The following is a 13,457-nucleotide window of genomic DNA, read 5'->3' on the forward strand; positions in this document are numbered from 1 at the left end:
TTTTGTATTTTTAGTAGAGTCAAGGTTTCACCAATCAGTCCAGCTGGTCTTGAACACTTTACCTGAGATGATCCACCTGCCTCGGCTTCCCAAAGCTCTGGGATTAGAGGCGTGAGCCACCACATCTGGCCACTCTGTGGGTGTTCTGAGCCAGCTCTCCAGAGCCTTGCAACTTCCCTCTCCCTGCCCTGAGACTACCAGGGAACGAGTCTGGAGTGGCCTCCTGAAGGACAAAAGGCCCCATGGAGAGACAATCGGGCTAGCTATCTTGGGTCACGCATCCAGCCCCAGTCAAGCCACAAGATGACTGCCACCGCACGAGTGACTGCAGAGGAGACCAGCAGAAGACTTGCCCACAGAGCCATGCCAAACAGCTGAGCCACAGAATCACGAGCAAATAAAACAGTGGTTGTTTCATGCCGCTGAGTTTTACAGAAATAGATAGATGCTCATGTCAGCTCAAGTCCCCGTCAAGTGATCTCATATTGGTGAATCCTGTACAGTAACAGAAAGCCTATCTTTGATAAAAGTAGGAGATCGCTAAAACCCCAAACTACAAAATGACTGAAAGGGGGTGCCCAAAGCAATGGAGAGGAAGAAATGGTGGGGAGGGAAGAGGGAAGGGCACCTGCAGCTTGGATCTCAGGTGGAAGCAGCACCTAGCAGTCCCAGGGGTGAGAGGCCTGTCCAGGTCTGATCCTGAGGGACGGCGCTGAGGTCAGGGCAAGGTGAGGCCATGCATGGAGGGGCTGAGAGGCTGGGGTAGGAAGGGTCACCTACATGGACACCGAATGAACTGAATCTCAAGAGCAGTGTTAGAGAGGACGGTGAGTTTGCTGCTAAACTATTTCTCTTTTCTTTTTCTTGAGATGGGATCCACTCTGTCTCCCAGGCTGGAGTGCAGTGGTGCAATCATGGCTTACTGCAACCTTGACCTCCAGGGCCCAAGCGATCCTCCCACCTTAGCCTCCTGAGTAGCTGGGACCACAGGCACATGCCACCATGCCTGGTTATTTTTTTCATTTTTATTGTTTTCTGTAGAATGGAATCTCACTATTTTCCCCAGGCAGGTCATGACCTCCTGGGTTCAGCCTCCCAAAGTGCTGGGATTACAGGCGTGTGCCACCTCCCTTGGCCTAAACTCTTCGAGGAATGAGGAGTCACCTCATTCCTCGAAGAGTTTAGTCGTGGAATGTCTGCAGCAATGGTACTGTCAAATAACACGAGATTGAAACCTGGGGGTTTGGGGGAAGAGGGCGAAACTCATGTTCTGCAAGTGGAGCAAGGAGGGCCCCCATCTGCCGGCCCAGTGGCAGGGGAGGGAGGGAGGGAAAACAGTCACCACCTGGGCTCACAGTAGGGGAAGCAGTGTCAGAAGAGCCAGAAGGCGAAGGAAGAGTTCAAAGAAGACCTCCCGTGCCTGAGTTCTGGGGACTTGGTGGAGAGTTTCAGTAGCTGGGGGTGGGGAGAAGGGAAGCAGAGCCAGATGGGGATTAGATGCAGGGAGGAGGGCTGAGCAGGGATCTGGGCTTCTTGTGATGGGCGATGTAAACAGGGATAAAGACAGTAATGAGATTAGTCCCATGTCTGCAGCAGAGTGGTGGTGGGGCTGAGGGGCTGCCAAGGTTGTGAGGGAGAAAAGCAGAGTGCAGAGACGTGCATGTGATCATGCAATGCAGAAACAACCCCATATAGGCAGGAGGAGGGGGTCTTGCCAGGAGCACACACTAATCTGGGCTGCCCACCTTCAGCATAGATTTCTGTCTGGCCAAGGGTACGAGGAGAGACAAAGTTTTCAGACTCTGGCTCCTGCCAACACCTTTCTAAGAATAGTCAAGAAAATGATGAAAACGTCAGTGAAACAGAAGAGGAACAGATCCCAACAGACAGTTGATGTAATATATAACAATGGTGAAAGCCGGGCACAGTGGCTCACGCCTGTAATCTCAATGCTTTGATAGGTTGAGACGTGTGGATTGCTTGAGGCCAGGAGTTCAAGTCTGCAGTGAGCTATGATCAGGCCACTGTACTCCAGCAGCCTGAGTGGCAGAGCAAGATCCTGTGTCTAAACAACAGCAAAAAACAATGGTTGCATTTTAATTCTGTGAGAAAGGATGATACTTGATTTATTTGCAATTTTTTTTTCTTTCAGACAGGGCATCATCCTCTGTTGCTAAGGCTGGAGTGCCGTGGCACAATCATGGCTCACTCTACCCTTGACCTACTCAGCTCAAGCGATCCTCAGCTTCCAAGTAGCTGGGACTGCAGGTGTGTGCCACTACACCCCGCTAATGCTTGTATTGTTTGTAGAAATGAGGTCTCACTATATTGCCAGGCTGGTCTCAAACTCCTGGCTCAAGCAGTTCGTCCGCCTCAGCCTCCCAAAGTGCTGGGACTACAGGGGTGGGCCATCACACTCAGCCCGATACTTTCTTTAATAAGTCATGTTGACCCAACTTGCTATCCCACTGGGAAGAAAATGAGGTAGAATCCCTACCTCTCACCAAAATCATAAAAATAAATTTCAAATGCTTTGAACATATAAATGTAAACAATATTCAGAGTATATAAAATATATACAATTTTTTGAGATGGAGTCTCTCTCTGTTGCCCAGGCTGGAGTGCAATGGCACATCTCAGCTTACTACAACCTCCGCCTCCCGGGTTCAAGCGATCCTCCTGTCTCAGGCTCCTGAGTAGCTGGGATTACAGGCACCCACCACCATGCCCAGCTAATTTCTGTATTTTTAGTAGAGACAGGGTTTCGCCATGTTGGCCAGGCTGGTCTCAAACTCCCGACCTGAGGTGATCCACCCACCTCGGCCTTTCAAAGTGCTGGGATTACAGGGGTGAGCCACTGCGCCCGGCCAGAGTATACAAAATATTTTAAACTAAGACCAGGAAACCAGAGCTATAGAAGAGATACACATATAAAATTACATAAACATTTAAAATTGTGTATAGCAAAAGATACCTTCATCAAAGTCAAAGGGAATAATAAAATGGGAAAACATTTGAAATCCATGTGACAGATAAGTTACTATCTATATTATACAAAGAGCTCCTACACACCAATAAGAAAAAGAGAAATAATCCAGGGATGGAAATAGATCGTTCAGGCCAGGAACGGTGGCTCACGCCTATAATCCTAGCACTTTGGAAGGTGGAGGTGGGAGGATTGCTTGAGGCCAGGAGTTTGAGGCCAGCCTAGACAACATAGCTAGACCCCTTCTCTACAAAAAAATCTAAAATTAAAAAATTAAAAATTATCCAGGCATGGTAGCATACACCTGTATTCCCAGCTACTCAAGAGGCTGAGGTAGGAGGATCGCTTGATCCCAGGGGATTGAGGCTGCAACGAGCTATGATCACACCTCTGTCCTCCAGCCTGGGCGACAAAACAAGACCTTATCTCTAAAAACAAAACAAAAGACACACACACACACACACATACACAACTGTTTTGCAGAGGCTGGAGGAGTATAAGCTGGTAGAAGAAGAGAGACTGCCTGGTAGACCAGAGGGGAGTAGGTGTGGGTAAGGATGGTTTGAATTAGATGTCAATTTTAAACTGTGTGAGGGGCTGCATGGTTTTATAAGGAGTATAAAAATATGAAAGCACAGGTGTGGTCAACCCTTAAAAGTATGGCTATTAATGGGAGAAAAAGGAGATGCCAGGATCTGTAGCAGTTTGGGGAGGTTTATTCTAAGACACGGAGACTTAGCATGTTCACAGGCTTATGGGCATGGGCCAGCTGGGAGGGAGGGGGACTGAAGGGGATTGAAAAGAGATCAGTGCAGCGAGACGGGATGGGATCTGCACATCAGAACCACCAGGAGCTTTTTCAAAATTCCCATCTGGGCTCACTCCAGAACTACTCACTCAGACTCTCCAAATGTTGAGCCAGAGAACTTGGGCTTTATTTTATTTATTTATTTATTTTTAAACAGAGCCTTGCTCTGTTGCCCAGGCTGGAGTGCAGTGGCATGATCTCAACTCACTGCAATCTCCACCTCCAAGGTTCAAGTGACTCTCCTGCCTCAGCCTCCCTTGTAGCTGGGATTACAGGCGCCTGCCACCACGCCTGGCTAATTTTTGTATTTTTGTAGAGATGAGGTTTCATCATATTGGCCAGGCTGGTCTCGAACTCCTGGCCTTAGGTGATCTGCCTGCCTCAGCCTCCCAAAGTGCTGAAGTACGGTGGTTCAATCTCGGCTCACTGCAGCCTCAGCCTCCTGGGTTCCAGTGATTCTCCTGCCTCAGCCCCCCAGTTAGCTGGGATCACAGGCATGCAGCACCATGCCTGGTTAATTTTTGTACTTTCAGTAGAGACAGGGTTTCACCATGTTGGCCGGGCTGGTCTCGAACTCCTGACCTCAGGTGATCCACCCACCTCAGCCTCCCAAAGTGCTAGGATTACAAGTGTCAGCTACCGCACCTGGCCAAGAACCTGGGCTTTAAATAAGCTTCTTGAATAGCATCAAATGATAAATCGATTACATAGGAATGAATGTAACAAAATATTTGCAAAGAACACTACAGAAGGCCAGGTGCAGTGGCTTACACCTGTAATCCCAGCACTTTGGGAGGCAAAGCGGGTGGATCACCTGAGGTCAAGAGTTTGAGACAGCCTGGACAACATGGTAAAACCCCGTCTCTACTAAAATTACAAAAATTAGCTAGGTGTGGTGGTGCACGCCTGTAATCCCAGCTACTCAGGTGGCTGAGGCAGGAGAATCGCTTGAACCCGAGAGGTGGAGGTTGCAGTGAGCCAAGATCATGCCACCGTACTCCAGCCTGGGTTACAAAGCGAGAGCCTGTCTTAAAAAAAAAAAAAAAAAAAAAAAAAACTGGGAAAGAGTAAACTTTTCAGTAAATCAACTGAGTGTGCACCTATGGGGAAAAAAATGAAACCTGACCCTTACCTCACACCATCAACAGATAAACTCCAGGTGGCCTATAGTCTTCAATATGAAAAGCAAAAGAATAAAGCTTATAAAAAATAATACAGGGCTAGGTGTAGGGGCTAACACCTGTAATCCCAGCACCTTAGGAACCCAAGGCAGGAGGATTACTTGAGTCTAGGAGTTTGAGACCAGCCTGGGCCACATGGGGAAACCCTGCCTCTAAAAATGTTCAAAAAATCAGCTGGGCACACACCTGTGGTCTCAGTTACTCAGGAGGCTGAGATGGGAGGATCGCCTGAGCCTGAGAGGTTGAGGCTGCAGTGAACCGTGATCATACCACTGCACTCCAGCCTGGGTGACTGAGTGAAACCCTGTCTCAAAAAGTAATATAAGTAAATAATAAATAAATAAAATAGGCTGGGCGCGGTGGCTCACTCCTGTAATCCCAATACTTTGGGAGGCCGAGGCAGGCAGATTATCTGAGGTCAGGAGTTCGAGACCAGCCTGACCAACATGGAGAAACCCTGTCTCTACTAAAAATATAAAATTAGCCAGGCATGTTGGCGCAGACCTGTAATCCCAGCTACTCAGGAAGCTGAGGTGGGAAGATCACTTGGACCCGGGAGGCGGAGGTTGCGGTGAGCCGAGATCACACCATTGCACTCCGGCCTGGGCAACAAGAGCAAAACTCTGTCTCAAAATAAATAAATAAATAAAAGTCAAATAAAAAATAATAGAGAGTAGCCAGCTGTATGGCTGGCATCTGTAGTCCCAGGTAGTTGGGAGGCTGAGGCAGGAGGATCACTTGAGTCCAGGAATTTGAGACTGCAGTGAGTTATGATCGTGCCGCTGCACTCCAGCCTGGACAACAGAGTGAGACCCTGTCTCTAAAAAATAATAATAAAATGTTTAAAAATTAATTAAGGCAATAAAAATTAAAAATAAATTTTAAAAATTAATGTATAATTCCATTTGTATAACACTCCAAAACAGGCAAAACTAATCCACATACCCATAGAAATCAGGGTGGTGGTGCCTTTGAAGGTGAGGAGAAGGATGAGGCTTTTGGCACCTGACAATATCTATTTCTTGACCTAGTTGAGGTTACAAAGGAGTTGGCTTTATAGTAATGCATTAACTTGTACATTTATGTTTTATGCACTTTTCTGCAATAAGTATGTTTTACTTCACATAAAGGTTTTAATAAAAAAGAAATCTTCCCACGTAATTTTTTTTTCTTTTTTTTTTTTTCTTTTTTTGTGACACAGTCTGGCTCTGTCACCCAGGCTGGAGTACAGTGGTATTATCTCAGCTCACTGCAAACTTTGCCTCCTGGGCTCAAGCAATCCTCTCACCTCAGTCTCCTGAGTACCTGAGACTACAAGTGCGCACCACCATGCCTGGCTAATTTTGTATTTTTTGTAGAGACAGGGTTTCATCTGTTGCCAAGGATGGTCTCAAACTTGTGAGCTCAAGTGATCCACCCACCTCGGCATCCCAAAGTGCTGGGATTATAGAAGTGAGACACCTCGCCCGGCCCCAAATGATTCTGATGGACAACCACATTTAGAGACTCCTGCTCTAGAGCCTGCTGGAGAGACACTATGAAAGTCAAGTCTGGGCCAGGCGCAGTAGCTCATGCCTGTAATCCCAGCACTTTGGGAGGCCGGGGCGGGCAGATCACCTGAGGTCAGGAGTTCGAGACCAGCCTGACGAATATGGAGAAACCCCATCTCTACTAAAAATACAAAATTAGCCGGGCATGGTGGCACATGCCTGTAATCCCAGCTACTAGGGAGGCTGAGGCAGGAGAATCGCTTGAACCTAGGAGGCAGAGGTTGCAGTGAGCCGAGACCGCACCATTGCACTCCAGCCTGAGAAAGAAGAGCGAAACCCCGTCTCAAAAAAAAAAAAAAAAAGAAAAAAAAAAGTTAAGTCTGTGGCCGGGCACAGTGGCTCACACCTGTACTCCCAGCACCTTGGGAAGCAGAGGTGGGCGGATCCCCTGAGGTCAGGAGTTCGAGACCAGACTGGCCAACATGGTAAAACCCTGTCTCTACTAAAAATACAAAAATTAGCTGGGTGTAGTGGCGCGCACCTGTAATACCAGCTACTCGGGAGGCTGAGGCAGGAGAATCGCTTGAACCTGGGAGGTGGAGGTTGCAGTGAGCCAAAATTACACCATTGCACTCCAGCCTGGGGGACAAGAGCGAGACTTCATCTCAAAAAAAAAGAAAAAGAAAGAAAAGTCAAGTCTGGCCAGGCGCAGTGGCTCACGCCTACAATCCCAGCATTTCGGGAGGCCAAGGCGGGCGGATCACCTGAGGTCGGGAATTTGAGACCAGCCTGGCCAACATGGCGAAATGCTGTCTCTACTAAAAATACAAAAATTAGCTGGGTGTGGTGGCACGCACCTGTAATCCCAGCTACTGGGGAGGCTGAAGCAGGAGAATCACTTGAACCCTGGAGGTGGAGTTTACAGTGAGCCAACATCGCGCCATTGCACTCCAGCCTGGGCAATAAGAGCAAAACTCCATCTCAAAAACAAAACAAAACAAAACAAAACAAAACAGAAGTCAAGCTGTTTCAAGTGACGTAAACCAACTATGACTCACAGATCTCAAATACTGACTCACATACAGAATCTGAAAAATCCAGAGTAGATTCAGGAATGGCCACTTCCAGATACTCCAACAAGATCATTAGGAATTGGTCTCTTTATCTCTTTGCTCAGATTTTCTCAGTCTCCTGCAGGCTCCCCACTGAGGACAGCTCCCAGCAAGTCCAGGCTATGTCCTTCCAGTCGAGCCACCTGAACAAAAAGAAAACATCTCCTTCTTTGGAGTCTTAGCAATAGTCCTGGGGCTTGTTCTCCCTACACTGGCTAGAGTCGCATGCCCATGTTTGACCAATGGCTGAGGCCAAAGGACTAACATAGGATGGGTGACCAGATGTGGGTCATGGTCTGCGCCTCTAGTTGGGGAGAATGGAGTCAGCCTCAGCTGAATCTGATTATCCATATGGGGGGAAATTGGATTTTCCTCAAAGGAAAAGTGGGTGCCATTACCAAGAGAAAAGGGAAAAGATGCTTGGGCAGAAGAACTGGGAGCTATGGGCTGGAAGTCCCAAAGGGGTCAAAGAAGAGGTGTGGTGGAGGAGACTATTGTCAGAGAATGTGTGTCTGAATTGTAATTTGAGAGGTGGAGCAGTTTCAGGTGATGACAGGGTCCAGGACATGGCCATGGCAGTGGGTGACCCAGCTGTCAAGGAGCCAAGACACCAAGGTGTTGGTTTTCCAGCCCCATGAGGAGTCTTCATTAATAAGGGTGTCACCCTAATAAAGCTCAGTCCCACGTGCTTCAGTCTCAGAATAGTATCTGATTCAAGATATACAACTTGGCTGGGTGTGGTGGCTCACACCTGTAATTCCAGCACTTTGGGAGGCCATGGTGAGAGGATTGCTTGAGCCCAGGAATTCAAGACCAGCCTGGACAACATGGCAAAACACCATCTCTCTACAAAAAATACAATTACTGTGGCACACGCCTACAGTCCCAGCTACTCGGGGGGCTGGGATGGGAGGATTGCTTGAGCCAGAGAGGTTGAGGCTGCAGTGAGCCGAGATCTCGCCACTGCACTCCAGCCTGGGCAATAGAGTGAAACCCTGTCAAAAAAAAAAAAAAAAAATTAATTGCCTAAAGCCATTTCCTTTACAGTCAAAAGATTTTAAAATGATTCATATACACATACATAGTCAAAGCCACACTAATAAAAATCCCCTTTCCTTTCTCTTTTCTTCCTTCCTAAAGCAACTCTGTGTGATTCATTTCAATCTCTATCTCCCACCAGAAAAACTCTCCTCTTCCAAACCCACCTCAACTTAGCCACTTTCCCAATATGGGATGATTAGTCTTTTTTTTTTTTTTTTTTTTTTTTTGAGACAAGTGGTGCAATCATGGCCCACTGTAGCCTTGACCTCCTGGGCTCAAGTGATCCTCCCATCTCAGCCCCTCCAGTAGCTGGGACTACAGGCGTGTGCCACCACCTCCAGCTAATTTTTGTATTTTTTGTAGAGACGGGGTTTGTTTCTCCATGTTACCCAGGTTGGTCTTGAACTCCTGAGCTCAAGCAATCCACTCGCCTTGGCCTCCCAAAGTGCTGGGGTTACAGGCGTGAGCCATGGTGCCCGGCCCTGAATCAGTCTTCTTTAGGAAGGAGGTGAGATGGCGGAGAAATTATGGGGCTCTGGTGGGCCATGGTGGGAGAAATCTGCCCAGCCTCTCCTTGACCATTTTTGTCCTATCACAAAGGGAGTGACCTAGGAGCCACCTAATACCAGCAGGTGGAGCAGCAAAACAGCCCTGAGTCGGCTGGACGCGGTGGCTCATGCCTGTAATCCCAGCACTTTGGGAGGCAGAGGCAGGTTGATCAGGAGGTCAGGAGATCAAGACCATCCTGGCTAACATGGTGAAACCTCACCTCTACAAAAAATACAAAAAATTAGCCGGGCGTGGTGGCAGGCTGAACCTGGGGGGTGGAGGTTGCAGTGAGCTGAGATCATGCCACTGCACTCCAGCCTGGGTGACAGAGCCAGACTCCATCTCAAAAACAAACAAACAAACAAAAATGGCCCTGAGTCTAAATGAACAGCAGGGGTTTTATTTAAGTGCTCCCCATCACCATCCCTCTGCCCTAAGAGCCTCCCTGTGAAAACCTGGAATTTCTGCTGAATAAGGAGAACAGTCAAGGCAAGAGCCATCTCCTCCTTCAATCCTAGCCCTAGTAGTTTTTGTTTTGCTTTGTTTTTTGTTTTGTTTTGTTTTGTTTGTTTGTTTGAGACAGAGTCTCACTCTGTCGCCCAGGCTGGAGTGCAGTGGCATGATCTCGGCTCACTGCAACCTCCACCTCCTGGGTTCAAGTGATTCTCCTGCCTCAGCCTCCTGAGTAGCTGGGACTACAGGCGCCCACCACCATGCCCAGCTAAGTTTTGTATTTTTAGTAGAGATGGGGTTTCATCATGTTGGCCAGGCTGGTCTTGAACTCCTGGCTTCAGGTAATGCGCCTGCCTCGACCTCCCAAAGTGCTGGGATTATAGGCGTGAGCCACCGTGCTCGGCCAACTTAGCAGTTTTATTGACTTATTTTAACAATAACCATGATTTGTTTTCTTCAGTATATTATAAAGTGGTTACTAACATTTTGGGGAAAATCATTCTGAGGCTGTCAAGGACAGTAGCAAATTCTGGACATTCTACTTTAGATCTAATAAATATTCACATAAATTTAAACAACAATAAAGAACTATCAGCCGGGCGTGGTGGTTCATGCCTGGAATCCCAGCACTTTGGACCACTGAGGTGGGAGGATTGCTTGAGCTCAGGAGTTAGAGACCAGCCTGGGCAACTCAATGGGACATAGTCTTTAAAAAAAAAAAAAAAAAAAAAAAAAAATTAAATAAATAAATAAATTTAGTCAGGAGTGGAGGCAGGAGGCTGCAGTGAGCCATGATCGTGGAGCCACTGGATTCCAGCCTGGGCAACAGAGTGAGACCATCTCATTAAAAAAAAAAAAAAAAAAAAAAAGATAAAATCAGGGCCAGGCGTGGTGGCTCATGCCTGTAATCCCAGCACTTTGGGAGGCCCAGGCGGGTGGATCACCTGAGGTCAGGAGTTTGAGACCAGCCTGGCCAACATGGCGAAACCCCGTCTCTACTAAAGAAGTACAAAAATTAGCCAGGTGTGGTGGCGGGCACCTGTAATCCCAGCTACTCAGCTGGCTGAGGCAGGAGAATCGCTTGAACCTAGGAGGCAGAAGTTGCAGTGAGCTGAGATTGCACCATTGCACTCCAGCCTGGGTGACAGAGCAAGACTCTAACTCAAAAAAACAAATTCAGACTGGGCGCAGATTGTCTCATCTGTGTGTGTGTGTGTGTGCACGTGCGTGCGCGCGTGTGTGTGTATTCTAGGCGTGCACTACCCTCTGCTCTGGGTGTATATGTGTGATAAAATATGCATGACATAAAATTTACCATCTTAAACATTTTTTTTTTGTAGGGGCGGGGTGTCTCACTATGTTACCAGGCTGGTCTTGACCACTCATGGCCTCAAGTGATCCTCTTGCCTTGGCCTCCCGAAGTGCTGGAATTACAGGTATGAACCACTGGGCCCAACCCATTTTAACCATTCTTCAATGTAACATTCACATTGTTGTGCAACCATCACCACCATCCATCTCCAGAATTCTTTTCATCTTGCAAAACTGAAACTTTGTGTCCATTAAACAGTAACTCACCATTCCCCCTACCTCAGCCCCTGGCAACCACCATTCTTTCTGTCTCTATGAATTTGACTACTTTAAATACCTCTCGTAAGTGGAATCATACAGTATTTGTCTTTTTGTGTCTGGCTTACTTCACTTAGCATAATGTCCTCCAGGTTCCTCCATGTGTAGCTGTGTCAGAATGTCCTTCCTTTTTCAGGCTAAATAATGTTCCACTGTATGGGTACACCACATTTTGTTTATCCATTCATCAGACAATGGACACTACTGTTGCTTCCACATTTCAGCTACTACAAATAATGCTGCTAAGGACATGAATGTACAAGTATCTCTTCGAGACCCTGGTTTCATTTTTTTTTTTTTGAGACGGAGTCTCACTCTGTCGCCCAGGCTGGAGTGCAGTGGCACCATCTCGGCTCACTGCAACCTCTGCCTCCTGGGTTCATGCCATTCTCCTTCCTCAGCCTCCCAAGTAGCTGGGACTACAGGCGCCTGCCACCACGCCCGGCTAATTTTTTTGTATTTTTTTTTAGTAGAGACGGGGTTTCACCGTGTTAACCAGGATGGTCTCGATCTCCTGACCTCATGATCTGCCTGCCTCAGCCTCCCAAAGTGCTGGGATTACAGGCCTGAGCCACCGCGCCCAGCCGAGACCCTGCTTTCATTTGAGCATAAACCCAGAATTGAGATTGCTGGGTCATTTGGTAGAGGGTCTCGTCTTTGTGGGGAGTGGCCTGGCTTCTGGACCAGAGGGTGTGAGGAGCTTCAACAGGAGCTTAAAGGGGATTCACTGCGTGACTGTGGGCGGGTCACTTTCCTCTCTGGAAACAGATCCTTATTTCTAAAACAGGTGCTCTTGTGGTTTTTGTTGTTGTTTGGGTTTTGTTTTGTTTTTTTGAGACAGAGTCTCGCTCTGTCGCCCAGGCTGGAGTGCAGTGGCATGATCTCGGCTTACTGCAAACTCCACCTCCTGGGTTCAAGCGATTGTCCTGCCTCGGTCTCCCGCGTAGCTGGGATTACAGGCGCCCGCCACCACGCCTGGCTAATTTTTGTATTTTTAGTAGAGATGGGGTTTCATCATGTTGGCCAGGCTGGTCTCAAACTCCGGACCTCAAGTGATCCGCCTGCCTCGGCCTCCCACTGTTGGGATTACAGGTGTGAGCCACCACCCCTGGCCTTTAACTTTTTCTTTAAATTGAGACAGGCTCTCACTATGTGCTCAGGCTAATCTTGAACTCCTAGCCTCAAGTGATCCTCCTTCCTGGCCTCCCAAAGTGCTGGGATCACAGGAGTGAGCCACCACGCCTGGCCAGGTGCTCTTAACTACACACATTCTCAGGCCTCTTTTCCCAGGAGATTCTAATTCAATACCTGGCCTGGGGCCCAGGATATTTTTCTTCTTTTTTTTAAGAGCCTTGGATGATTTTTATCATCAGACAGGTTTAGGAACCGCAGGACCTGACGCTTTCCCTTGCAACTCTGACTTCTGTGACTCTGTGGTCAGGAAGCAGATGTGGCGTTCACATCCTAGTTGCCAGCACTACCTCAGTTTCTTCACCCGCTAAAGGAGGGCACTGGCGCTACCACAGGACTGTGGCACGAAGTCAATGGAAATGAAAGAAAATATGTACCTAGTACTAAAACCAAACCAAAACCAAGTCCTGTAACATGCCGGTTATTCCCAGTTATCCTCACCTTCCGCGGGGCCGGTGTCCTCCACGGTGGGTGTGTTCGTGTCGCCACCTGGTGGTGCGGCTAAGTCAGTGCGCCCTCCCCGCCCTCCCCGCCCTCCCACTCCAAGCCTGGGCTGGCCCCCGTCAGAAGCCTTAAGCTCCCGGAAGAGCTGAAAGCCCACGGTGGGAGGGCCTGGGGTCCTGGGGTCCCAACACATTCCACAGACCCATCCCAGCGATGATGAGTCGTTGGTTCCGCTCTGCCAGCCTAGTCTGTTCTGCCCCCTCCTTACTAGTAAGGATGGAGCCTGCGTGTTAGAGTCCTTGCAGACACTGTCTCATTCCACCCTCACAACCCCTTTGTAAGGTAGAGGGACTTACCCCTTTTCCACAGCTGAGGACAGTGAGGCTCAGCGAAGTTAAGTGACTGGCGCAGAGTCACACACAGCTTGAAATGATGGAGCCAAGTCTCAAGCCCAGGTGGGTCTTAACCCACAACTATTTCCAATAAGCCACAAGGCCTCTACCCTGGTAGTTTCCCACTTTGGCTGGACATTGAATTCACCTGGGGAGCCTTGACGAATGCTGACGCCTGGGC

Source organism: Symphalangus syndactylus, chromosome 23 (assembly GCF_028878055.3).
Source record: "Symphalangus syndactylus isolate Jambi chromosome 23, NHGRI_mSymSyn1-v2.1_pri, whole genome shotgun sequence".
Classification (NCBI taxonomy): domain Eukaryota; kingdom Metazoa; phylum Chordata; class Mammalia; order Primates; family Hylobatidae; genus Symphalangus; species Symphalangus syndactylus.